This window comes from Ornithodoros turicata, unplaced genomic scaffold (genome assembly GCF_037126465.1).
Source record: "Ornithodoros turicata isolate Travis unplaced genomic scaffold, ASM3712646v1 Chromosome67, whole genome shotgun sequence".
In the NCBI taxonomy this organism is placed as follows: domain Eukaryota; kingdom Metazoa; phylum Arthropoda; class Arachnida; order Ixodida; family Argasidae; genus Ornithodoros; species Ornithodoros turicata.
The window spans coordinates 712,594-735,996 of NW_026999388.1; the positions used below are offsets into that span (position 1 = coordinate 712,594).

General features: G+C 43.5%; 1 long non-coding RNA gene across 1 annotated transcript in view; it reads left to right on the forward strand.

Annotated features, from left to right (window-relative positions):
• Positions 1 to 22,367, forward strand: part of LOC135374497 (uncharacterized) — a 78,796-nt gene extending 56,429 nt beyond the window's left edge. The window contains exons 2-3 of the long non-coding RNA XR_010416924.1: positions 17,908 to 18,253; positions 22,293 to 22,367. This is a non-coding gene — a long non-coding RNA (uncharacterized LOC135374497). The remainder of the gene's footprint in view (positions 1 to 17,907; positions 18,254 to 22,292) is intronic.
• The last annotated feature ends 1,036 nt before the right edge of the window (positions 22,368 to 23,403 follow it).

Sequence of the window (23,403 nt, forward strand, 5' to 3'; positions counted from 1 at the left end):
GGAGTCGCCCATCACTGCCACCAGCAGTGAGATAAAGTGATACTCTCCAAGCATAATCACAAGATAAATTATATTCCTAATAATTGGGTCGGCCTTAGCTTCTGAAAGAGATTGAGGAAGGTAGCCACATCATGCTTGATTGCAAATGTAGTAAGTCCTGCAGTCCGAATTTGCAATCAAGTATGTTCTACAACCAACTACGCAGCTAAAACCCACTTGTTAAGCACATTATACTTAACGAGTATTATACTTATATATTATACTTATATATTATATATATTATATATTATATAATTATACTTAACGATTAACGAGTAGGAAAAAATTGGCCGGTACATCGCGTTTTTTTTTCTTCTCTCCCTGTGTTCCACGTCTTCCATTTTATAAAAAGTAGTGGTAGACTCATATTGTTAGGCAGAAAGTAGAGACGGGATTTAATGATGACTGCCGAAACGAGAATAGGGCGATGGTGAGAGCGACGGGGATCTGCGTGATCGGGATCATCTTCACAATATTTGTAGCGGGAATACTTTTCCGTTGTCCATTTAAAATGTAGAGGGATCGCTGCTCCGCTATAGTGAAAAAAGTAGCGAGTACCGAATACGGTAGCGCCGCTACTATAGTAGCGCCCCTATGTACAAGATTGGCCAGAACCGGAAACGAAAATAATGAGCGGCTAATGAATTTCGGTTTCCTTCCTCCTGTTCTTGTCATTTACTAATGGCACCTTCGGAAAGTAGTAGTCGCACGACAAACACAGACCTGAATACCATGTTAATGTCTCAGGAACGGTATCGGAAACTGAAACGAAATTGAGATGGCAGTACCAGGTACGGTTAACCGAAAACATGATAAGCAAATAGCGATTTGGAGTGGCTGATATCACGTTGCTGGCAGCGATAAGGAGTCCGAAGGCACGTGCTAATGATTGGCGGGTTTTAGTACATCGGAAGGTGTTGACGAGAACTGTTCTCAAATCATCTTTCCTTGGAGTGATAAGCTTGGATTTGATAACTTCCTTTATCGTATCGTCTTCGTAGAATTCTTCCCATATACTGAAACTCGCTGATATTTCAATAATGAAAAGGAAAACTCTAACAAAAATGTGTCTTATCTTCCCCCGCGAAGCGGGTCAATAAAGCGTACTGATAACCATATAGTGGACTAGCCAGACCCCCAATGTAGGGGGAGTTGGATAAGAGCACCCGCTGCCTCCGCTGATACTGTGTGCGCCAACACACATACCTGTGCACAGAGGGAGATGAGAACTGAGTATATTGAACATGAGAAATGCGATTACATGTTAGCTCTCATGACCAGTGATGGCTCGTCACCAGATTGGAAGTAGTTTCAAAGGCGGGTGACTTAAAAACTATTCAGGAACTGAAACAACTCAGGAGAACAAAAGGAGTCGGAACCTGGGCTGATGTATTTTCGTTGTCTATTCAGGAATGCGGCTTAGAGTTGCCAGGTGCTCCAAGAACCTTCGTGATCGCCACACCGGACCTCCCTCCACACATTCCTACTCAGATTTGCGTGGGTTGGCCCGTGGCAAGCGTGTGTGCGGGGTACTTAATTTATAATCGACAGACGCTTGCCGGTCACATTTTTTTTCCTCCCTAAAAAAAAAAAAGTTATTCCTTGTCTAAAAAAAGCGAAACGAGCTTGAGTTGGCAATACGACTGCCTGGGTCCTTCAGCGAGACGGGTGTAGCACATGTTCTTCGTTTAGGGCAATGCAGTGTTGTTTTTTAACGCTATGCGACGTGGATCAATAAGATCATCTCCAGAAATGAAGAAAAATATCAAAATGAAGAGAGAAATAATATCAGTGGTGGCTATTATACCGGATAATGATTTATTATTACACGGATTCCCCGTTGGCGTTATCACGGAAATATTGGCGCAATAAGGCCAAATGGGCTTGCCAATAGGGGCAGCCCATACTGGTCCAATATGGAGCCTCGTTGCACTCCTCATATTAGTTCCATATTGGACCAATATTGGTAATCTTGGCAGCCCACATGGGTCCAATATTTGACCAATATTGGCGTGCTGTTTGGGTACTGAATTCCTGGGAAGACTGATTTCCGAAGGCGCCGGACCAGCGTCTGCTGCCAGATGAAGCGGAGTGCGCGGAGGCACTGTTACTGTTCCCAGAAATCTCCCTGGAGTTCACGACATCGTAACCTCCTATAAGGGTCACCAGATGCCATCGAACGATCCACCACCACAACAGCGTCAACAGCAGACTGAGAAACAACGTGTCCGGACAGCAGTGTGTCCCGTTACCCACTCAGAGCCCGACGTCTCGTCGAGCGCGATGTTTGATGTTCTTGGATTCTGGTTCTTACTTTGCGCCCGGTCACAAAATGATTACCTGTCTGGTTCATCTGCATTCAGTCGTGAAACAGTACTCACCTACAGCTATCTCAACAATGCAACGAGGGTTTCTTAATGTCAAGGATGAAGAGATCAATGCTGTCCACGATTTTCGTATGTCAACTCTTCTCGGGCGAGCTCCTTGCTTTGCTGCGGAGTGTCTTGCACGCGTCTGTTGTCGCGGTAACTGATGATCGTCCGCACGCAATGAAACGCAGTAGTGTGAACCACACCTAGCACTTCTCGTGAACGCACGCCGTTGTGCCATTGTGCGTGACACATTCACATCACCAACGATGTTCAAATTGAACGTCTCCTGTGCCGCTCGCGTTTCTGCTCGTCGACGTTTACCTTCAACTTCGGCTTGTGTGCCTGACCTATGGAGGTTCCGTTCGGCAGTACGAGTAGACGGGTAACGAATGGTTATACGGAAGTATTTCGAGATTTAGTATGGTTTAGTATTTATGCATCGTCACACGTATTTCGGCCCCTGCTTTGCCCGTTTCCTTGCATTCTCCTCTTGCGTTCATTTACTTTAGCGAACACCCTTCTGTTTGTATGTTCCTGTCTCAGGGCCGGCAGCGCTGTTGTTTTCCTGTGATGTATATGTGTTATGCGTGGCATTCTATGGACCTGATTTTGTTCCTTCTAAACCTGGTCTGCTTCGCGTTCTGCTTGTTGTTTTAGCTCCCTAGGCAATAGGAGGTGCCCTCGTTTGTATCTGTATTTTGCTATTCTATTTCCATCTTTTCCCTTTTCCTTTCTACTGGTATATATACGTGCTCCGTGTGTGGCTACTCTATAGCCTGATGATGTGCAGGCTCTGCACCAAAGTCTGGTTTTACCGTTTTCAATAACTGTTGCTCCTAATTTTTTTGCATCGCATTGTTATCTGTTCTGTTGTGCACAATTACTTTCCAAGAACAAAAGAAAGTTGACAAACCAAAGATGTACAACATGTTGTCAGCCACTTCAAAGGTATGAGGTGTTCCCAGGCAGCACAATGTACTGAAAGTCGAGTGCAATAGGGGTGGACGTGTAGGTGGAAGGCCTTGAACGCACTCGTGAAGCTAAAGAACATCGATAAGACACATACCGCCCACCCCTATTGCATTCGACTTTCAGTACATTGCGCTGCTTGGGTGGCTTATTGTGTGGAATCGCTATCGTATGGACTTTCTAATCCCTCCGCCAGCCGAACCGTTTGTTATCAACTGAAGCACGCGACAAAGGAACGACAGGAACATAGCGCAGAGCGAGAATGAAATGACCCCTCTCCACTGACGCTTCGCTCCACCGAGACGTGCGTTGAAATGCGTTAAAATCGCACACACGGTCACACAACCACGACATATGGGTTCAATCTGGCGTAAGTACTGTCGGGATTCACAGCAGGTTGTATCAAAGCCGCCACGGGTTATCTCGAGCAACAGAAGTTATCAGTATTAGATCAGTCGCTCGCAATCGGAGAGAGACCACACACGTGCCAAAGTGAGGGCGCTGGAGTGGCGCGATGGCCACGTTAAAAGGACGAGCGAAGAAAGCGAGGGACATTTCCCGGGAGGAGCTGGGTGACGGAACGGAGCCGAGCCAGCTTGCGGTGTGCATCGAATGGTAAAATAAACTATTGCTTTGTTCCTTACGATGTTGTCTGTACTTCCTCCGGGAGGGTGAACGGGTCGAGAGTGGGACTGCCGTCCTTTGAGGGACAGAAGGTAGATAAGTTTCCCACAGTACAGAGAGCCTTTGATGCACGAAGCGGCAGACTGGCACATGAATTGCAGCCAGACAGTACCAAATTGTCCCTGGGGGCGCAGCTCACACACACGAACAAAAAAGAAAATAGCGCACATGCTTATTACGTTAAATGAATGCAAATGCCTTGGCTCTCAAAGATCACGGGAAGCACACCCACCCTTACGGCCAACTGGCCATGATCCTTGTCATCAATGTAAAACCTCACATTAAAGGGACTATCGTATCCAGGAACGTATGTATAATACCGATAGCGCAATGTTCGTCACCGCTTCGGAGTCAATTTGGCCAAATTTATCTTCCGAAAACAGCTCACATGTTAAATAAACGAGCTTTAAAGGTTCGCATTCCATCCGCAGCCAACACGCTGATGACGCAAGCGAGGCACAAGAATGGGAGGCGATTCTCTCCGTGGTCGTCTGCTTGGCGTTCGCATCGCAATATACTAAGTGAAAAGTCCTCAGTAAATATGCTGACTTTCGCTTACCCGTGTCCTGACGTAACCATGTTGCGTGAAACACGGTGTTACGCTCCTGACTGTACGAACTCTAACTGACTGAACGAACTCTAACCAGAAACATTCCACGAGCCGATCACACAGAAGACGCCGTCCCCTAGTATTCCGACTCACCCGCCCATGAGGAGGAGTGTCGTTGGGAGGAACCGAGAGGTCTGCCTGCCTGATTAGGCGGCATGTTTCTCGGGAAGGGAAAGGTGGTGGAGAGGAGGAGAGGAAAGGGTGAAGTGGAAGACCGAGCGGAATCCGCTCGGGGGGAGGATAGCTGCGTCCATGGGCCGACTTCAGGGGAACTGTGCCGGCATACGCCTATATTACACATCTGAGGGAAACCCAGGAAAAACCCCAGACGGCACAGCCGGCCCGCGGATTCGAACCGCGGACCTCCCAGTCTCCAAGCGCACGCGTTACCGCTGCGCCACCGGAGCTGGTCCCCCCCCCCCCCACCTGTCGGTCGGTCGCCAAGGCTACCAAGGTCCCCCCGGCCGCTCAATGATTGGTCTCCTCCGCCTCAAAGGGAGCGCAGTGATTGGCCTCGTCCGTGTGATGTTTCCGGAGAGGGAATCCCGGAATGCGTCGTCTGCTCTTGTCAAGTTTTATATCAAACTGCAGAGGAACAACACCAATTCGCGTCGGGTTTTCGGCATGACTATCAGTATATGAACGCGGAGTAAGACAGCGCTACAGTTTCGGAATCGACCGGGACGGATGCGATAGTCCCTTTAAGATCTATGGTTGTCTGGGATACTCTGTGTGCTCCTCGCAGTACTGGAAGCAGATGGCATAGGGTACTGCCATAGTGTTAGCCGCGCACAGGAATGCGAGCATATTTTCAAATCGGACTCGTGTGATGTTACTAAACTCCGACTGCCGCTCCAGTGCTTGCAGCAACTTATTCAAAGTGAGCTCGCAAAGGCACTACCGTTTTGTGATTCCCACAAGCGCTGTCGTAACACATTTCTGAAGAAGTACCTCTGGTACGGATACAAAAACAGTGCACAAAGTATGTACAGCAGCAAAACCTGTGCGGCTGTCAACCTACCATGAGACGGTGTTACTACTATTACACACTCTCTCTCCCCTTGATGTTTTCCAATAAATGCGACATAATCTTGTAATTAAAACGTGCGCTTCTGAAAGCTGTCCTATCGTCCATTCCTTGTTCATAAGCTGTTCACTTGTCCTTGCGTGAAGCTGAATCAGGTTGTGCGAAACGTCCATCTCCCCTTACTGCGAAACGGCATCAGAAACTGCACACGTTTGTTGGTTACGTCCGTCGAGTTGAATGCCTAGCCCCAGAAACATTTAATAAGGAGACGAATGAAACCGAGACCACGGCGGTGCCTTTTCTTGAAGATACCACGCGCAGAAAATCAAAAAAGCAAAACAGAGGAAGGCAGACTAGCGCTGTTTACGACCGAAAATGGCGGTGTGTGTGTGTGAGGGGGGGAGGGGGGTGCGGTCAGCCTGCTCTGAAGTGGCGGCTCGGTGCACACAGGGGAGAGAGAAAAAGAGAGGGTGAAAGGGGGAGAGATGGCGGTAGCACACGAGAGGGAAGTAGTATAGGGACGGTGTTAAACTACGACAATGTTAAACTACGACATGGACCCCTGGGCCCTGCCCCTGCGTATTTTCCCTGCGCGGCGCCTGTGCGGAGGGTTGTACGCGCGCTTATCGGCGAGGGGAGGGCTCCGTGCACGTTTGCCCTCTCACATTTTTCAGCCTGGGCCAACTTCTTTCGTCATTTTTCAATCTGCGCTGACTTTTTTGGCGACTTTTTTCCAGTGCGCGACACGCGGCGCACGGGTGGAGGGCTGCTGCGGTGGGCGGAGCGTGACCGGAGGGTTGCGTGAGCGCTTACTCGCTCACATTTTTCAGCCTAGGCCGACTTCTTTCGTCATTTTTTAATCTGTGTCGATTTCAATCGTAATTTTTCCCCGCTACAACGGGTGTGCAGTAGGCTGTTTACATGCAAAGGATAGCCATACACAAAAGTCCAAGTGAAAATATATTTATTCATAGTCATTAGTGTCGAGAATTATGTTATGACTCTGTGTGAAGGAGAAAAACTTAGCCAAAACATCTGATGCAATAGCATTGAATGGGTATTTTATTAGTGATAATCACGCAAGTTTTCATTTAAGCAGAATGGGTAGCACATTTTAATCAAAGAAGATATTTTTAATCAATACGATTACAATCAAAATTAAGTTTTATTATAAAAAGTCTAACATGACAACCATAGTGGAGTTTTAATGATTAAGTTCTGATATGTAACTTCAAGAACAATAGATAGTATTCCATTATGACACATTTAATCAAAGAAGATATTTTAATCAATATGATTACAATTAAAATTAAAAGTTTCGTTATAAAAAGTCTAACATTATTATACGTGACCACCATTGTGGAGCTTTAATTACAAGTGCCGATAGATGTATGTGAACAGCAGAGAACCTGGAAGACCATGGGACACGAACACAAGAGGAAATAAAATCTATAACACTACATTGGTTAATCAAAACAACAGAGGAGGAGAATAATCTATCATTTTAACTATCACAAAATCATCCTCGTGACTTCCCCATACAATTTTCATTCTAAGAGACTCTACAAACCTTACTTTGTTTTATGAATTCAACACAGAAAATATATTAAAAAATGAAGTTCAACACATAGCATGCTCCTAGCCAACAATCAGCTCTAATAATATCTGCCCTGATTTGTTGAACACGGGAGGCGTACACCTGACAGTTATGAACATTTTCGAGCGCACTAGGGAAGATTATTCCAACATTACACAATTAATCAATTTCTTAAACAGCATAGACATACGGAAATAATGAGAAACACGATCAACAGCTAATAGAGAACCAAAACCCATCACGTAAACAAGAGGTACACAAAGGATTAATAATTGAAAAACAATCTATCAAAACGATAAACATGCACGGACGAATAGCAGAGAAACACTTTGAACGGCACAAGACGAATAATTTAATACAGCACAGAGCTAACGCTGAATAGCAGAGAAACACTCCAAACTGTGCATCTGCCAACGTGTAAACAACAGACAGGAAAATATTATTGAAACAAGATCAACAGCTAATAGAGAGCCAAAATCCAACACGTAAACAAGAGGTACACAAAAACAATCTATCAAAACGATAAACATGCACGGATGAATAGCAGAGAAACGATTTGAACGATGCATCTGCCAACATGTAAACAACACACAGGAAAATAATAGCGAAACAAACTATCAAACATTACAATTTGAAATTGAAATAATATATCTTTTGAACTATCATAAAATCAACCTTGTGAGCTAACAATATAGAATTTTCATCCTACTCAGGCACTATAAACATTACCTTGACAGAGCTATCCAAACACGCAGCACAGCTATGCTTTACACAGTACAACCAGACTCGAGACCCGGTGGGGTCACTCTCTCCCTCTATGCAGCCCGGTGGGGTCACTCTCTCCATCTATACAGCCCAAAGCGAGGAAACCGAACGTCCTTTGTCAATCTGCGGGGTGGGGAAATCCTCTCTTTTTCACATTCTTTCCTCCAAAAGGAAATATTCTTAGGACTGGTGTGCAGAGACGAATTTTTTATTGATCCCAAATAGACATTGGAATTATTCGACTCTCAAGAACACAATAAGAATTCTATCAAAAAACAATAGCACGCAAAAAAAATCTAAGAATAGACTTTTATGTCAGTGCAAACTGGTTTTAGAGAAACATTATCTAAGCAACCGAGAAAATATTATCGGCGCAAACAATACTCAACCAAAACCAGAAACGTTGCATTCAATGTATTTCAGATCAGACACAACTATTAGGCATTCATTATTCTCAACTCACAAAATATCAATCGAGTGAAAGTCAAGTTTACTCAGTGATAGAAACAATACTAATTCAAAAACGAGAAAGAAATTTAATTACATAATTTCTTATGATAACTTTGCAACAGTAATTTCTACACGCAGAAGCCACAAACAACTCATATGAAATGTAAATTATTGTGTTTGCTACAGCGAAAATCAACGCACACAGCTCAAAAATACATTCCCAACTAGTAGAATATTTTTATTAATATCAATCGAGTGATCATTGAAACAAAGTCAAAAGCAGTAATTAATTTAGGCAAACATTTGTCGTAACCACGCAATGCAAATATACATTACATTAAATGTCTTTTTCATTCAGGGCCCACTAGTGGAAACGAAGTGAGAGAGGGAAGTTGGGTTCCCGTACACATTCGTTAAGGTTACGCCCGAGGCAGTAGGGGAACCCAACAATGGTCTTGGTATACAAAGCCATAAACTGACTCCCGCAAGTTAAGTTAGGGAAAAAGGGTCTCTAGCGCTCTCTTGTACGTAGAATCATTGAAATCACACATTTTTTCATTACACATTACATCTTTTTTTGTAAATTGACTTTCATAATTCTAACGTCAGGTGGAACATTATAAACCTGATAATAAAATTTTAATAAATAAAATTAGCACCGATATGATTTAATTAAATGTCGAGGCACACTACAAAACAGAACAGACAATTGCTATACATTGAAGAGATGGACGGATTTTGTACTCGTTACCATACGTCATGGGAGGACCTGATAAAAAGTTGGATCGAAAAGGAGGAGCCGCGAAACGATTCATTTATCGCTGCATTTCAATACGTCCTAGACATGGTCGTATTCGGAGATATGGCACAAGTTATGGAATTCAAGATGCGAGAACTTGTATGCCGAATCTACAATAGTTACAAAAATATTTGCACGTCAACATCGGAAGGACCACTTGGATTGATGGTGGAGTTTTTGAGGTTTGCTAACGAAGAATTGAAATACACTAGACCAAACGTAATTGTAATCATTGCAATGGGCATTGCATTAATCAAGAAAGCGATCAGATCAAATTATCATATACAAGCAGTCTATATCGCACGATTCATTACGGATTTGTTGAAATTACACCTAACGGTTGAAATGGAAAGTACATAAAAAATCTTATCACGTGATATATTCCACTAGAGCCTCTACACACTTATTTTCTTCAATCAGTTCGCGCAATGATGTCGGATGAACAGAAGTTCAATATTGTCGTGCAAGGTCTGATGTATCATCACTTATTGAAAATCAACAAACATATCAATTGCGGTGGACCACCAGACGATTTTCATCTAATACTCTCTTGTACGCCATTCAAGAATCTTCATACAAAGAAAGGAAACATCAATAAGAGACTGCGCAAGTTCGTCGCAGCAAAGTGCAAGTTATTGAAGCAATACAAACACGGCGACAACATTCACCTGCGTTAATCAACGCTGGATTCAAGCGCCCAATAATCAGAATAAATTACTTGATGTCTTCGGAATTCATCAATCAAGACAACAAACGAAAACTTCGGAGTTTGGAATATAACTGTAATTTATCGAAATAAACAAGTGTATAATTGAAATAATAATTGTATTCTTTGTCATCATTGTAATGTATTCTACACAGCGCAACGAAAACAGCTTATGACTAGATTGAAGATCGCTAAGGAGACACTACGTACAAGGATCTTCGCATGGAATCAGCGCTGGCAATCAGATATTTTTACACATTATTCACATTACGTTATAGAGTATAGAGAAAATATCAATACACTCGATTAAATTCTTTGTCATCGTGAAAGAGTTCTTAAAACCTTCGCGTATCAAAGTGAGCCAGCTAAAGCTGTGAAATTACACTTTCTACAACTCAGTTCGTAAATTGCGGCAGCAGTTCAAATTTTAATTAAACACTTACCGATAGTCACCACTGCTCCGGAATGTGATCTGATAAATTTTAGCAATTAATGTACAAACAAATATATTGTATACAATGTGTGGCTATATAGACAGCTTTTTAATCTATATATTAAAAAATTCTAAGGAGTATACAGTTTTGACTTTGAAAATTTAAATAAGAGCCTTTGGTGTTGGAGTTTGTGTTTTGTTTCATTATGAGCTAAAATCTTCTAAAATTAAAGTATGCCCTTCCCATTTGTAGTGCCTCATATGCCGTGACATAATGAACAGACTCATAGTTTTTCAGTATGGCTAATGAAAAACCTCGGGTACATTCTGTGAAGTGGAGCTCCGTTTATGGGTGCTGCTTTGGTTAAGTTTGCAAAAGGAATATTTACTTATTATAATTACGTATGTTATGGATAGTGCTCATCTTCATTGTATGGTGGTTAAACATTTCTGATGACAGTTGTGTGATTCGATTCTCCCCAAATCTTATTGGAATTTTGTGCCGCATGTTATGATGATTAGAATTGTAGACTCCGCTAGCGCATCATGCATGTCCATCACTTGCATCGCGTCATTTGATAATAGATTCCTTTCAATATAGTATTGTCAACTGTCCAATCGTTTGAGAAAATATATACGCTGTGCAATTTAATTCATAAAATAAGCTTTCGCAAAATATTAGTGATCCTATTTGTAAACAAAGATTGATGTAACATGCCTCTAAATTTCTATTATCGATTCTTCTACAATTCTTTCCTTCGGGTGTCGGTGTTGTATAGAGTGTGGTCGTGTAAAAATATCTTTGATTGCCAGCGCTGATTCCATGCGAAGATCCTTGTACGTAGTGTCTCCTTAGCAATCTTCAATCTAGTCATCAGCTGTTTTCGTTGCGCTGTGTAGAATACATTACAATGATGACAAAGAATACAATTATTATTTCAATTATACACTTGTTTATTTCGATAAATTACAGTTCTATTCCAAACTCCGAAGTTTTCGTTTGTTGTCTTGATTGATGAATTCCGAAGACATCAAGTAATTTATTCTGATTATTGGGCGCTTGAATCCAGCGTTGATTAACGCAGGTGAATGTTGTCGCCGTGTTTGTATTGCTTCAATAACTTGCACTTTGCTGCGACGAACTTGCGCAGTCTCTTATTGATGTTTCCTTTCTTTGTATGAAGATTCTTGAATGGCGTACAAGAGAGTATTAGATGAAAATCGTCTGGTGGTCCACCGCAATTGATATGTTTGTTGATTTTCAATAAGTGATGATACATCAGACCTTGCACGACAATATTGAACTTCTGTTCATCCGACATCATTGCGCGAACTGATTGAAGAAAATAACTGTGTAGAGGCTCTAGTGGAATATATCACGTGATAAGATTTTTTATGTACTTTCCATTTCAACCGTTTGGTGTAATTTCAACAAATCCGTAATGAATCGTGCGATATAGACTGCTTGTATATGATAATTTGATCTGATCGCTTTCTTGATTAATGCAATGCCCATTGCAATGATTACAATTACGTTTGGTCTAGTGTATTTCAATTCTTCGTTAGCAAACCTCAAAAACTCCACCATCAATCCAAGTGGTCCTTCCGATGTTGACGTGCAAATATTTTTGTAACTATTGTAGATTCGGCATACAAGTTCTCGCATCTTGAATTCCATGATTTGCACCATATCTCCGAATACGACCATGTCTAGGACGTATTGAAATGCAGCGATAAATGAATCGTTTCGCGGCTCCTCCTTTTCGATCCAACTTTTTATCAGGTCCTCCCATGACGTATGGTAACGAGTACAAAATCCGTCCATCTCTTCAATGTATAGCAATTGTCTGTTCTGTTTTGTAGTGTGCCTCGACATTTAATTAAATCATATCGGTGCTAATTTTATTTATTAAAATTTTATTATCAGGTTTATAATGTTCCACCTGACGTTAGAATTATGAAAGTCAATTTACAAAAAAAGATGTAATGTGTAATGAAAAAATGTGTGATTTCAATGATTCTACGTACAAGAGAGCGCTAGAGACCCTTTTTCCCCAACTTAACTTGCGGGAGTCAGTTTATGGCTTTGTATACCAAGACCATTGTTGGGTTCCCCTACTGCCTCGGGCGTAACCTTAACGAATGTGTACGGGAACTCAGCTTCCCTCTCTCACTTCGTTTCCACTAGTGGGCCCTGAATGAAAGACATTTAATGTAATGTATATTTGCATTGCGTGGTTACGACAAATGTTTGCCTAAATTAATTACTGCTTTTGACTTTGTTTCAATGATCACTCGATTGATATTAATAAAAATATTCTACTAGTTTGGAATGTATTTTTGAGCTGTGTGTGTTGATTTTCGCTCTAGCAAACACAATAATTTACATTTCATATGAGTTGTTTGTGGCTTCTGCGTGTAGAAATTACTGTTGCAAAGGTATCATAAAAAAATATGTAATTAAATTTGTTTCTCGTTTTTGAATTAGTATTGTTTCTATCACGGAATAAACTTGACTTTCACTCGATTGATATTTTGCTTCCAATATTGGGTCCTGAAATGAAAAAGACGTGTTTCTGTGATGTATATTTGCGCTGCATGATTACGAAAAATGTTTGCCTAAATTAATTACTGCCTTTGACTTTGCTTCAGATGATCACTCGATTCATATTAATAAAAATATTCTACTAGTTGGGAATGTATTTTTGAGCTGTGTGTGTTGATTTTCGCTGTAGCAAACACAATAATTTTGCATTTCATATGAGTTGTTTGTGGCTTCTGCGTGTAGAAATTACTGTTGCAAAGTTATCATAAGAAATTATGTAATTAAATTTGTTTCTCGTTTTCGAATTAGTATTGTTTCTATCACTGAGTAAACTTGACTTTCACTCGATTGATATTTTGTGAGTTGAAAATAATGAATGCCTAATAGTTGTGTCTGATCTGAAATACATTAAATGCAACGTTTCTCGTTTTGGTTGAGTATTGTTTGCGCCGATAATATTTTCTCGTTTGCTTAGATAATGTTTCTCTAAAACCAGTTTGCACTGACATAAAAGTCTATTCTTAGATTTTTTTTTGCGTGCTATTGTTTTTTGATAGAATTCTTATTGTGTTCTTGAGAGTCGAATAATTCCAATGTCTATTTGGGATCAATAAAAAAATTCGTCTCTGTACACCAGTCCTAAGAATATTTCCTTTTGGAGGAAAGAATGTGAAAAAGAGAGAGGATTTTCCCACCCCGCAGATTGACAAAGGACGTTCGGTTTCCTCGCTTTGGGCTGTATAGATGGAGAGAGTGACCACACCGGGCTGCATAGAGGGAGAGAGTGACCCCACCGGGTCTCGAGTCTGGTTGTACTGTGTAAAGCATAGCTGTGCTGCGTGTTTGGATAGCTCTGTCAAGGTAATGTTTATAGTGCCTGAGTAGGATGAAAATTCTATATTGTTAGCTCGCAAGGTTGATTTTATGATAGTTCAAAAGATATATTATTTCAATTTCAAATTGTAATGTTTGATAGTTTGTTTCACTATTATTTTCCTGTGTGTTGTTTACATGTTGGCAGATGCATCGTTCAAATCGTTTCTCTGCTATTCATCCGTGCATGTTTTTCGTTTTGATTGATTGTTCTTCAACTATTTATCCTTGTGTACCTCTTGTTTACGTGTTGGATTTTGGCCCTCTATTAGCTGTTGATCTTGTTTCAATAATATTTTCCTGTCTGTTGTTTACACGTTGGCAGATGCACCGTTTGGAGTGTTTCTCTGCTATTCAGCGTTAGCTCTGTGCTGTATTAAATTATTCGTCTTGTGCCGTTCAAAGTGTTTCTCTGCTATTCGTCCGTGCATGTTTATCGTTTTGATAGATTGTTTTTCAATTATTAATCCTTTGTGTACCTCTTGTTTACGTGATGGGTTTTGGTTCTCTATTAGCTGTTGATCGTGTTTCTCATTATTTCCGTATGTCTATGCTGTTTAAGAAATTGATTAATTGTGTAATGTTGGAATAATCTTCCCTAGTGCGCTCGAAAATGTTCATAACTGTCAGGTGTACGCCTCCCGTGTTCAACAAATCAGGGCAGATATTATTAGAGCTGATTGTTGGCTAGGAGCATGCTATGTGTTGAAGTTCATTTTTTAATATATTTTCTGTGTTAAATTCATAAAACAAAGTAAGGTTTGTAGTGTATCTTAGAATGAAAATTGTATGGGGAAGTCACGAGGATGATTTTATGATAGTTAAAATGATAGATTATTCTCCTCCTCTGTTGTTTTGATTAACCAATGTAGTGTTATAGATTTTATTTCCTCTTGTGTTCGTGTCCCATGGTCTTCCAGGTTCTCTGCTGTTCACATACATCTATCGGCACTTGTAATTAAAGCTCCACTATGGTGGTCACGTATAATAGTGTTAGACTTTTTATAATAAAACTGTTAATTTTGATTGTAGTCGTATTGATTAAAAATATCTTCTTTGATTAAAATGTGCTACCCATTCTGCTTAAATGAAAACTTGCGTGATTATCACTAATCAAATACCCATTCAATGCTATTGCATCAGATTTTTTGGCTAAGTTTTTCTCCTTCACACAGAGTCATAACATAATTCTCGACACTAATTACTTTAATAAATATATTTTCACTTGTACTTTTGTGTATGGCTATCCTTTGCATGTAAACAGCCTACTGCACACCCGTTGTAACGGGGAAAAATTACGATTGAAATCGACACAGATTGAAAAATGACGAAAGAAGTCGGCCTAGGCTGAAAAATGTGAGCGAGTAAGCGCTCACGCAACCCTCCGGTCACGCTCCGCCCACCGCAGCAGCCCTCCACCCGTGCGCCGCCTGTCGCGCACTGGAAAAAAGTCGCCAAAAAAGTCAGCGCAGATTGAAAAATGACGAAAGAAGTTGGCCCAGGCTGAAAAATGTGAGAGGGCAAACGCGCACGGAGCCCTCCCCTCGCCGATAAGCGCGCGGACAACCCTCCGCACAGGCGCCGCGCAGGGAAAATACGCGCAGGGCTCAGGGGCAGGGCCCAGGGGTCCATGTCGTAACATTGTCGTAGTTTAACACCGTCCCTATACTACTGAGGGAGGGGTGTGCTAACCCTCTTGCTCTGGTATTCGGGTAGTCCAAGAGGGTTACCCACCACAGAAAATATGCAAGCATCGCTCAGTAGTCTTCATTGGGATGCTCTCCAGGAGTATTGAAGTTACCCCACTATGCGAAAATGCCGTTGTCTCCACCATGGCAACGACGACTGAGGAGGAGAACGCGCATGCAGGCACCTTAAAGGAGCAGACTAGAGGCCCACAACTTTGTTTCTGTTTTTGGTCAGTATGGAATGTTAGGCGGCCGAAAACAGTTTTCCCACAATTAGTGCAACCGTAGCGAAATTGGGACGCCTGCAATAGCTTCCCGAACCTCCCGTGCATGAAACACCCTCCTTCGCCTTCACGATAGGCACGTGATGAGCGCCACCACGCGCGTCACTATGTGACGCAAGTGGTGAGGACGCTCCTCATTTGACCTGGGATCACATGATCGAGGTGAGCAACATCGCGCAGGCCGTAGCGTCCGCTACCGCTCCGGCTACGTAATGTCCGAAACGGAGGGTTTGAAGGCTGTCCATGACACAACCACGATTTTTTGGGACCGCAGACACCACGGGAAGAACGAGTGGTGCAGCTCGAAATTAGCTGCGCTTGTACAGCAAAACCCCGTGCTTCGCGACAGTGTGCAGCCTGTCCGACCGTTTTCACCGCGCAGTTGGTTCAGTGGCTAACAGGTGGCGCCACAATACCGCCGCCATCGCTTGCTTTCTGCTACTCTGAATTCTGAGACTGCACAGAAGCCACGGATATATTACTCTTGTGATCGTAATTTATTTTCTCTGGCTGCATATATGCTTTGTTTTTTTTTAGAAAACGGGATATAAATCATATAAAGAATAGAAGTCAACAAGAAACAGCTCGCAATGTTCGTAGCAGACGGTTTTTCCTACGAACGAATGAGGGGCTCTCTACCACCAACGTCACAGTAGAGTGGGTGTGGTCTGCAGTTGGAGCGCTCCGGCCTGTCACCGCGGCAGCGATTTTCCAAATTAATTGCACCGTGGTGAAACAACTTTGGACAGAAATATTTTGTGGGAATGCTTTTCACATACTGCTTTACAAGACGACAGCAGTTTTTGGCCATGTTAGATACCACTTTATTGCTCCTTTAATGGGCGTACCAGCGCTGCGCCATCTGTCGCGAGGCGTCGGGAACTGCCTTTCTTTTTGTTTTTCACTTGACTCAATCTGTCAAGAAATACATGAAAAAGGTAGTGAGTGCCAGTGGAGGGGTTGAACCTGAGGCTGCGTTCCAAAACCAACTCCAGAGTAAAGTCACGTAACAGAGTTGTACCACGTGACCATGGGAGTAGGGTAACCCTCGGATAGGTTGTGAAACAAGTACGATTCCCAACATGGTGACAGCAGACGACAGTGACATCAGAACCGGTGGCCGCGGCTTCGCATGAGTGTGACGTTGTTGACTTCGGTATGGGGTCATCTGCGTGGGTTCCATGCCATGAATTAGGGGTATTTACTGCACGTTCCGAGAAAGGGTTGTGTCGTTCTCGTCCGCAGCTAGCTCTACAACGCATAGAAATAGGTTTCGACCTTCACATGCAATGACCTCTTGTGTGTTGTATTTATGGTTTCGTGCATGTTGCTCTGAAGAAAACATTAGGTCGCAAAATCAGCACTGGAACTTTACAGCGTCCTCTATGACGCAGCCGGACGAGCAGCAAAAGCAGACGACCGTAGATTTCAATGCAGACAACAGCTCTGACCTCACTACTTCCGTCTGACAGTAGAGCTAGTGGATCTCGACTAGCTGCTTTCGAATAGGCTACCCGCTTTTGGAAATGGGGTCGTGGCGTCATCGAGTTGGTTCTGGAACGCGGAGAGTAGCTACTCTCTACTCTCGGGTCGACTCGGGTGAGTCCTGGAACGCTGCCTCAAGCTCGCCTCGGCTCGTTCGCCTATCTTCAACTCCATCTGCTCGCGCCGCCGCTTCAATTACTTGCAATGGGGACTTTCACCTCCTATCTCTTTCATGCTCCGTGCATAATGCGAACTTTCTTTGGAGTTGCGAATTGACGTCGGACTTTTCAGTGATTATTCATCATGGACGTGAGCGTATGATAGACCGAGGTTAAGATGAAATACGAAAGAGAACGCGTCTCGAAGAGGATTCAGTCTCTTTCTAACGTAATGCACAAGGGGTTTAGATCCCCTCCATGAACTTAAGAATGGGGCTACTTTGGATCGATCTCTCTGGACCTTGTTTGAGTTAGACATTATTCGTTATTGCGAACCAAATGACACCGAATAACATCGCCATGTTATTACACGTTAATCCTAAGGCATGACTTTCACTGTGGGTTAATATTATTCGTAAGCAGTGCCACGGAGAGGCGACGCCACTTCTGCAGCCACCAGCTCTGCAACAGGCTCAATAAGTCGCTGCAATGGCATACACGCAAATGCCAGGTATAGCAGCAGTGGGACAAGATGCACCATCTCCTGGCCAGCAGTTTGGAATAAAAGCAACAGGTGGACCAATGGTACAAGGTCCGACTCGATCACCAGAGTTGATTCAATATCAGGCAGGTCATACTGCACAACCCCCGAAGGCATTTCTACAGCAACTTGAGCTACGGTCGTTCTCCGTCATGTGTCCACCTGGCTTGGAATATATGTCGGGCATTGCCCAACTCATCATCGAGAGACAACGAACGGGCGTCGGTGGTATGTTGTCTTTCATCTATGAATGTGTTCATCCTTCCCAGTGTAGCAGTCGCGGTGGGCACTACAGCGAACCCCCGTTAATCTGACATACTCGCTTTCTGACCGTTTTTCTCGGGAACCGTTCCATCGGCATGGAAATCCTCTCGTTAATATGACAATCCGTTTATCGGACAATGACTAAAATTTTTGCCGCAAGTGGGGTCAAACACAGGCATTATCTTCCCGCTTTTATGACCGCGTCACATAACCCTCAGAGTAGCCCCCTGGTGAGGCTATCTGGTACCTCGCTCAGAGGGTGACACGTGTTAAAGTATGGCGTCAAGGTTTGAGACGTCCCTTTGAAATCGCTGACCTCGGGATTCAACTCATATCGCTTTTCGAACCACTGAAGTGCTTAAAAGGTGGGGACCAGGTCACATTGTGATGTTGTTTTCACGTAAGGATGCCCGAAACGAAGCGGGAGAGGGATTTGGCATTCGGAATGAAGAGCGGCATTACTCGAAGGAACCTTTCCTTTCTTTTTTCTTAATAGACGTATTCCCCCAACAGGTTGCCTCGTGATTTTTGAGCAGATAAAGGTCGTTACGTCCGCAATTGTTGGTGCTATTGTCCATGTAGAAAAATTAATGACTGAAAATAGTTTGAAGTGGTCATTGTTAACAGATTTTTCGGTAAATAAATCATAATTCCGTTGGCTTTTGTTACGCGTAGCGGTGTGTCCGGTCCGCTGCGTGTGCGTTTCTCGTTAATATGACAATTCGCGTTACGACCAAATTCCGGTGGAACGGCAGCGGTCATATTAACGAGGGTTCACTGTATAGCTCTAGTACTAACATGACAGTCGACGTTACCGTTAACTGTAGAATTATTTCCATGCGAGCTGGCCCGATGTGCAGCATAAGTCACACCGAATAATCGATAGATAAATCAAAAAATCTTTAATTGACACTGTCTTTCCATTAATACGTGTAGAGAGTATCGTGGAGGGAACAGTTGAACGAAGCCATTTCAGTCATAAGCCCTGTCGTAGTCATCCATGTCTCAGATTACTTAACTTAATGGCTACTTATTTTAGTTTTGGAACCGTTGTTTATGGAACAGTCTTCTGTCACCGACATAGGGGTTCGTTTTGCCATTAAAGTGTCACCTACCATGCCAGTTATGCAAGGTGTTTCAGTTAAATCGTAAATAATTCACGAACCGCTACACCACTCGAAGAGGTTTCTTTTTTTACAAGTGTCTGTCCGATACCACCCACAAGCTGCGCACCATGCGAAGGGGTGGGAGCGTTCATTATTTAAATAAAAATTCGTATCAGTTTCGTGAAAAGCAGGGCGCCGTCGGCATTAAAACGGGTACTGCCCCTTTTGGGACCTTCAGTGGACACCTTTTAGGGAAAAAGCTGCCACCGAAGCGGGTCATTTGTTGCAGTTGTTGGTTTCGGTTTACATATTTCTATCGCAGCTGGTCGCGGTAAAGCGTTAAATGGACTTTCTTCCACACTCTTATCCGCGAATTAATTACGCCGTTACACCAATAAATTACGTCCTTTTGGCTTCGCCGCGACCAGCCGCGACAAAAATATGTGAATGGAAATCAATATGAGAGGACTCATGTTCTGAGGCTGGAACAACATAGAAGGGACAAATACATACAAAGCCTCAAATTGCCTAAGAAATTAACGATGAAAAATGAAAGTCACTGAAAAGGTTAGACGAAGATGGTGGGGCCGAGTCCTACAGCTGGAAATTAATAAATTACTGCAACAAATGACCCACTGCGATGTTTTTTAAACGGTGTCCACTGGGGGTCCCAAAAGGGGTGGTACCCATTTTAACGCCGCCGGCATCCTGGTTTAGAAGTTTATTCTTTTTTTTTCTTTTTCACGAAACTCATTTGAGTTTTTACTAAGGGGATGACGGAAGCCAAAATAAGCTGCAAAGCTGTTTACCTCGTAGTGTGGTGTGTACAAAAACAATGCCGAATTCGACAGAGATTTACGTATATTCGTTGAAATGCCGCCATAATCGCGATATAAAATTGTGCCGTGTAGCGTTCTGAGCCCCTGGTGAGTGTCGCCGCGCTGCTGTACCAGATCACGGAAGTGACGCATATTGTTCCTCCTGATGGGGTTCCTGATGTTCATTTCGCCGTTTTGCGATCGGAGGTTGGTTTTCGCGAAAAGAAAAATTGTTCATGCTAGTCATGTGTTTCCTGGCTGTGCTATAGCACGTTGCCGACTTCGTTTCGGCAACGCGAGACTGTTTCTTGGACGAACGATACAAGGAACGATACTACAAACACAGCGCCAAACATCAGCTGTCGTTTATTATACGACAACCCTGCTTTGAGGTTGAACCCCCAATTTCTCCCAGAGGAAGATGACCTCATTCTCTCTAGGTGTGAGAGTCTTGCTGCTCACATTGTTGGCTGTCTCACCTTGCGTTCGGCCAGAATATGTTTCAGAACCAACACGCTCTACAAGTTGTTTCTTCTTTTCTTTTTTTCTTTCGTTGTCGAATTGGTCATTGAAGCTCGACTGGTAATCGAGAGATGCGTAATTCAAAGTCCGACGAGTCATAATAGTCAAAGTCGAGTGTGATATTTCAGTTGTTCCCGAAAGACGAGAAGCTTATTCTATGACTACTTGACTACTCCTATGCACTTGGAGACAGGACAAATAGCGTGAGGCACACTTTGTTGATCCGGTTTGGTTTAAAACAAATTCGAAGGTGCTCATTAGCCTTGGCTTGTCATCCAAGTTACATTAGGCTGAAAGCGGTCCTTTCTGGCCTTTAAATAATGAGTCATTCACACGCTGTGCAGCTTGTAGGTGGCATCCGAAAGACACTTAAAAACAGCCCCTCGGTTCGCAGATTATTTAGCCCGGGAATTTATAAAGGTGGTGCCCGGGCAAAATCGCAGTTGAACTGAAGGTGCGATTGGAATAGTGGGTGCCTGAAATACATGGAACAGGACAATTTCGCTTTGAAGTAGTCGGAAACATAAGAAAATGAATTTAATGGGATTTTGCTGCACGCTCCAGGCTCAACTCGGCCTACAGCAGTGGCGTAGCCACGGGGGGGCTAGGGGGGGCTCGAGCCCCCCCTACCTGCCACGGACCGACCCAGGCAAATCGTGCAAATCCGAGGAGAACATAATATATGAGGGTGGGAGGGGGTACCAGAGTGACGATCGCGAAAGCTCTTGCAGTTCATGGCGTCTATCTACGCAGCACTCTTGAATGGTTTTCAAAGTATGAGCTTTTCAAATCTCGTGACACTACCTCAATGGTCATGACAGCCTGTACACGTAATCGTATTGTGAACGTCCAAATCAACTACTTTCGTTCCTTTTTTTTTTCTATCCGCACTTTTGCAGTGTGCACAAGTATATGTGCTCCCCCTTCCCTCCGGGGGGGGGGGGGGAGTGGGGCGAGTTTTCATATCGAGCCCCCCTACCTTGGAGGTCTGGCTACGCCACTGGTCTACAGTGTGCGCACCAACGTCACCGCAGTCGGTCATTAAGGCAGGCTGTCAGTCATAAAATGCGGTCTTCCGAACAGAAACATCTCCGTTCATGCTTTCGGTGGTATCGGGTTTGCAACCAGACTGGCGACGTCGTCAGCTGAGCGCGATGCAGGGAAGGGCAACCGGAAGCTGGTTTCGATTTCGATGCGTTCGATGTTTTACGGTTCAAATTGTGCCAAGATTTTATGGTGTTTTCTTTTTGGAAGGCATTACATTACCTTTAGAATTCTGGATTCCTCGCGGACGCCAGCTTTAACTGAAACACCCTATATACATGACTGCGTGGCATCGTAATTGCATAGCGTCATTCTCTACATACTCATTAAAAATATACGGAAGATAGCAAACAACTCAACACTCCTGGACACAGCCCACTGGGTGGGCTGAATCGTAGCTTCAAAGCCCCAGCACTGGTGGATAGAGTGAGGGGTTCCCTTGTTCTCATTTGTGCGCTCAAAATAATCTTGAGGAACACCAAAAACTTGCTCTGTTTTTTTTTTCTGTTCCAGTTCTGAATCGCTACGACGCACAAAGTAGATACGCCATAAATACCAGCCAAAATGAAACCATTTACAACATCGGTGAAGGTAAGAAAATCAATTTTAACACTACTTTTAGTGTGTGTGCCACAGAAGACGTTACGAGTACGTTACTTTAAAGAAGAATCCTCACTAGAGTCTTTAAGCGAGTGCCATTGATACGTATCGCTGTCAGCAAGTCAGAGCGTAGCAGGGATATTCCCGGGATTTGCGTCTTGGGGGAGGGGGGGGTGTTACACCCAAGCCACAAAGAAAGGTTGGGCCAAGCTTGGCAATAGTTAGGCTGGCCTAGCCTTGCTTGGTACATCATCGGCCAACAAGTTTGTTTCTTGATACGGGTCTGTACCCTGGCCAATGATTTGCCAGCTTTCTTGGCATTTTTCGTGCAGCGTAGGGGGTTGGAGAGTCGCCGCCGCCGAGCCTGAGGCTGAACGAACCCCCTAAGCATCTGGTGTAATCAATATGGCGATCTATCGTGACCCGACCTCACGGATTACATGCAAGCACTCGATGACTATGCACTTCTCGTTTGTGAATTCATATTAGAAGGATAGGGATGGCACAAAACGGCTACGCGAACGGAACACCACGGTGACAATTCCTCCCATCGCTCATAGTCGTTGTAGTCGATCGTGTATTAAAAGGGAGTCTGGTCATTAATGGGACCTGCTATACCTGAGGCTCCACCCACTTTTGCGGCATCTAGCCAATCACAGGTCCAAATACAACTCCCTATTATTGCGGGCCACCCAGTACTTATAGGGACTGTGCGACAAACAGGTGGCGCCACGGTGCGGCCTCAGGAGAAAGCACCTTGCGTGATAGCCGCCATGTGGCCAGCTTTGCGCACCGTGCTTTGTTTGTTATCACTGCTAGCGTCTTTTTTTTTTTTTTTGCCACACTAGAGCTGTTGCATCGCTAACTGTGCAAGCACCTAAAAGAACTCCTCACTAGGGATCAGATATTTCATTTATCGTGATATCTATACTTCCGATGCCAGCGAGGGCACTAAATACCCAGCGAATCGCGTTCGTGACGCGCGTTCGACCATTGCATGAGGTGTGCACAACATGAGCGAATA